Genomic DNA, 5,550 nt, shown 5'->3' with positions numbered 1-5,550 from the left:
GTCTGTTAATAGAGCTTGACTGATTCAAACTTGTAATTAGATAGAGTAATTTAAATTGTAATATAATAGAACTGAAGCAGTGACTAGTTAGCAGTATTATATAGAGATAGTTATTTATTATTATTATTATTATTCTTCAATTGTAGATGTATACAGTCATAGACTATAATATCTATCTGAGAACTAAAAGTTCTCAGAGTTTTTCTAATATCTATAGAGTTAACTATTATACATTTATCAATTTCAGATATGCAAAATCAGAAAATTTCAGCTCAGAGTATAAAAAGTCTTTATAAATTGCAATATTTTAACATCTTCTGATACTTTGAAATCATTTGAAAATATCATGACAAAGGAAAAGAGAATAAAGTCTTAAAGATAGACACATTAAATAAGTAAACAGAAAAGAATAGAAAAGAGAGAGTAAAGTGAAGAGAGAATATAATAAAATAAATTATTAAAAGATAGTGTATAGCTGTTTCAACAGACTATATCTAATTAATTTCCTTCTTTTCATATTCAGATATTTCTAAAATAGCTGCTTGAGTTTCTGATAGAAAGTCTATTAAGTATTTAATTTCTATCTCAGTTAAGAATAAGAATCTTATATTTAATTAATTTAGATTATACTTCTCTTTTAATCTGACTCTAAGACTATTGTATAATTGTAATGTGATAGAACCGAAGTGATAACTAGTCAGCAGTATTATATAGAGATAGTTGTTTAAGAAGTTATATAAGTGAGTTTAACTATCTTACTTGAATAGTAAGCTTATAAGCTACAGAGTTATTACAAGAATATCACAGATATAATACTTAGTATACTAAGAAGATTGTATAAGAAATATAGTAACTCTTATATATATTTCAGTGATAGAAAAATGAATTACTGACTTCTTTGATAAGAAGTCAGTATCTAGCTATTCTATATAAATAATAAGTGAATACTCTTCTTCTATTCTATAAGTAAGAATAGCTGAAGTAATATCTCAGTAACATTTTACTACTATGAAAGAGTAATCTGCTAATCTTATATAGAAGTGAGATTCTTATATTTATTAATCAGATCTTTCTATATTATATCTGAATAATATTATAGAGTGATTGAAAACTGATTTAAATAGTCTGTGAAGTAAATGAAATTATTTATAGAGAAGTAATAAGCTGTGTAAAATTATAACAGAGTCTTAATATAACTAAGAGTATAATAATATTCTTTTCTTTAAAAGTATAGTTCTGATACTTTTATAATTACTGAATTAGAAATTATCTTTATTATATAGTAATAGTTATCAACTAATTAACAGTATATATACTGTGTATAATATAAAGAAATAGATGAGTTTCTCTACTAACTGTGTAAATCTTCTCTTTTTTATCTCTGTTCAAATTAATTATGTAATAAGTGAATATATTATATATTAATTAAAATGTGAAAAATGTAGTTAATAAGTGACTTATAAATCTCTTAATATATTCTGTTCTGTGTATGAAACTCTCTGTAAAAAGTGATATATTTTAGAGACAAAGCTAATAGTAATGACAGAATTTTTCAAAAAAATCTCTCTTCTCTATAACATATTTTTCTTTCTCTCTCTCATCTGTAATAGTGAGTGTATGAGAGCATCATTCTTAGAAGATAATAAGAGGCTTATTCTGACATTTTCTAGTAAGTAATAAATGTCTTTGTGATGCAGCTGCGGTCTCTGTAACTGTTAAGAAAGTCAGGTTAAAGACAGAGATAGTAGTATTAATAGACTGCAAAAGTATTACTTTTATTATTACATCTTCTTCTTCTTCTTCTTCTTCTGCTTCTCTTACAGCTGTGATAGTAGAAGCTGTGCCTTGCAGTGAAGTGTTATTTCTTCTACTAGTCAGTTCATCAGTAACTAATTCTTTTTCTATCTCTTTTATTATTACTGTAACACTGTTCTCTCTCTTAATTAATACAGTAGTATATGACTCTGTGTGATTATTTAAAGAGAATCTTAAAAAGAGCTTGATTCTGAGAACAGTGACTCTGAGAAGTTTAATTCATAGTTCTTCTCTTATAACATATCTAAGCTCTTCTCAGAATACTACTAAGTTAAGTTTACAGAGTCTCACAGTTTCTTTATCTTCTCTCTGTAAAAAGATTTTAGTGCAGTCTCTAACTAATACTATTACTTATCTATACTATACTAAGCAGCTGAAGAAAGAGAGAATTTTATATATTTACTTTTTCTCTCACTTCTATTATTTCTATTATATCTATAATAATAACTTCTATCTCTCTGTAAATATTATTTTATTAAAAGATATTATATCAGTTCTGATAAGAAACTCAGATATTTAAGTAGTATAAAGTAAGAGTCTCAGAGCTTTAAATATTAATAGATTCTATTAAGACTGAGAAGATTTCTCTTACTTATCTGTAAAAGAAAATAAAAGTATAAGTCTCTGAAATGAAAAAACATCTTAGAATAATCAGTTTTAAGAAGAAGAAGTCAGTCAGTATCACTGTTAAAAGTATTACAGAGATTAATCACTGACTTAGAAGAATCTCACTTTAATTAAAGTAGATAACTGAGATATTTTATAAATTAATAAGTTAATATTTTATATATTTCTTATACTCTTCTGCAGCACTGCAGTGCTAACTTCTCAGCAGATAAAGATATTAGTATCAGAGACTTTAACAGTGAAGAATGAGTTTAATAAGACTAAGATTATTAATAAGTAAACTCTGATTTCTCTTTTTACTTTTTCTACAGACTGCAGCTCTATTAGAATAGCAGTAATCTATAGATTGAAAATATTAATCTTATTAATTTTAAATATCTCTTTCTCTTAATCACTTCAGAAATTTTACACTTGTATAGTCTTATTAAACTTTTAAAAAAAAACTCTTTAAGAGAAAATAGAAGAAGAGTGCTACAGAGATTATAAAATACTGACTTATTACTGTAAGATTATCTCTTAAAAACTCTTTTTTTAAGAAAAATAAGAAGTCTTAAGTAGTATTTCTTACTTAATATCTCTAATATATAATAGAGTGATCTCTACTAGCTATTTTATAGCTTACAATCTCTTTCTCAATATTCTTTAAATACTTAAGTAATTCTTATAAATTCTCTAATAATGAATAATCTTCTTATTTAATAAGATATTAAAGCTTGCTGTAATATATTTACTTATTCAATATTTTCTTTATAAGATATTTAGTATTACTCTTAATCTTAATACTATCTGACTGAGACAGCTTCACTTTGAGACATTGCTTATAAAGCTTTAAATAGAAGATGTAGAAAACAGAATAAATTGATTTCAATTCTGAGAATAATTTTAACTTATATATCTACTTACTTATCACTCTTATTACTGAGAAAGATTCTAGTCACTACTTACTGAGCTTCTTACACAGTCTTACTATCTTAATATTCTTTACTGAAAGTAGTACTTAATCTTCTATCAAGAACTTTATTGAAAGATATTTTTAATTATAGTATTCTATCTATCACTTCTGAGTATAATAAATGCTTTTCACTGCCTTCTTATAAATTTTATTTAAAAGTTTCAATCTTACTTTTACTTCTGATACTGAGAGATACTTAATTTTCTATATCTATTTAATATTCTGATTATCTATTTCTCTCTTTAAAATGTTATCTGTGATGTCACTGAATAATGAAGAATTATATTTATAATAAGTATAAAAAGAAGATATCTTTAAGATTACATTCTTTATATTATTATATATGAATTTAGCAGTTAGAAGATGTTTAAGTCAGTCATTCTAATAATAGAAATAGAATACTTAAATATGTTATTTTAATATCTGATTTTAATATTCAGTCTGATTATCTGTCTGAGAATGAAATAAAATACTGAGAAGATATCTTATTATAAGATAATAGTAAAAAGCTGATTAGTATTTACTGATGAAGAGAAATTCTTAATCTGTTATTAATAATTTCAGAGTACTGTGATTATAAATAATAATATCTAAAAATAAATCAGTTAATTCAGAGACTTTAATCTTTTTATAAGTAGAGATATATTTAATTATCTTTATAAAGTAATTAATAATAACTAAAATTAAGTCATATTCTTTAACTCTTGTTAACTTCAGTAGATTAATTATAAAATTTATTAATAGGTTCTATTATAGACTTTTTAAAATAGACAGTAATATTAACTTACTGTATTACTTATACTGTAAAATCTTTATTCTTTAATAGATATTATAAGTTTTAACATACTCTTTAACATCTACTCAGAGCTTATCTTAAATATATTTAAATTTTAGAAGCTCTTCAGTCTTCTCTAACTCAAAGTGCTCAGTATGAAAATTATTATAATGAATTCTTAATAACTTCTAACACACTACTCTGCTATAAGAGATAAAGACTGAATTATTTAATAGTAGAAGTTCATATTCTTCTAGTTATCAGTGACTTAATTTCTTAGCAGTACTGTTCTACTCAGAGTCTGTTTTTTTTAAGTATAAACTGAACTCTTTCTTCTTTAACTTCTAAATTCAAGCTGTAGTAAAGATATTTCTCTGTTATAATTTATTAATAAATTTTAAAAGTAGTTAGATTGAAAGATTGTAGACTGTTTTATTCTTTATCAATTCAATAATAGTAAGATAGAATATGAGAAGCTTATAATCTTCAGTATTAATTCTCTATAAGAATTCAGATTTTCTTTCATCTTCTATACTAAGTTATACAGCTGTCTTATCAGTGCTGTTTCTGAGCTTCAGAGAATCTTAACTCTTTACAGTCAGCTTCTTCTATAGTGATAATAGAGATTCTTTTATAAAATTCTTCTTCTTATTAATAATATTATAATTAGACTGTTTAAACAGTGTGTTAATAAGATTAAGCTGATCTGAATAATATTAGATACAGAAATTATACTCTGAAAGCAGCTCTGCTCATCTAACTTAATATTCTATCAAGCTCTTTATTATCAAGAAGTAATGTAGATTTGTATAATTAGTGAGAACTTATACTGAGTACTTACTATTCTGAAGATAATATTGTCAGATCTTAAAGAATTTAATAATTACTAACATCTCTTAATCATGAGTATTATATCTTCTTTATATAAGTGATAACTTCTTGAAGAAGAAGATCACTGATCTTTATTTATAATATCTTATAGACTCTATGAAAAAGTCTTCTCTCACAGACATTTCATTGTCTATATTCTTAGAGATTATTATTCTCTAATTCTTTTAACATTGAAAGATCTCTGATGTTAACTGTGAAAAGATTTCACAGATCTCATTCTTAGATATATCAGTCTCACACTGACTGAGTAGATTAGAGTTAAAGTGATTCAGTATTGTAATATCTGTAAAAGCTTATTTCAATTCTACAAATACTTACACAGTGTCTTAAATAAGAGTAAATGATTCTGTTTTTCTATCTTTAACACTTTTCTTTAACAGATCTGTAAGAGAGGCAGTAATCTGTAAATATGTATAAATGAATTATCTATAGAAATTTATAAATTCTAGAAATATCTGTATCTTTATATATATCTGCAATGCTAATCAGT

Source organism: Blastomyces gilchristii, assembly GCF_000003855.2.
Source record: "Blastomyces gilchristii SLH14081 genomic scaffold supercont1.3, whole genome shotgun sequence".
In the NCBI taxonomy this organism is placed as follows: domain Eukaryota; kingdom Fungi; phylum Ascomycota; class Eurotiomycetes; order Onygenales; family Ajellomycetaceae; genus Blastomyces; species Blastomyces gilchristii.
The sequence above is the reverse complement of the archived record's forward strand: the minus strand, read 5'-3'. Positions refer to the sequence as shown.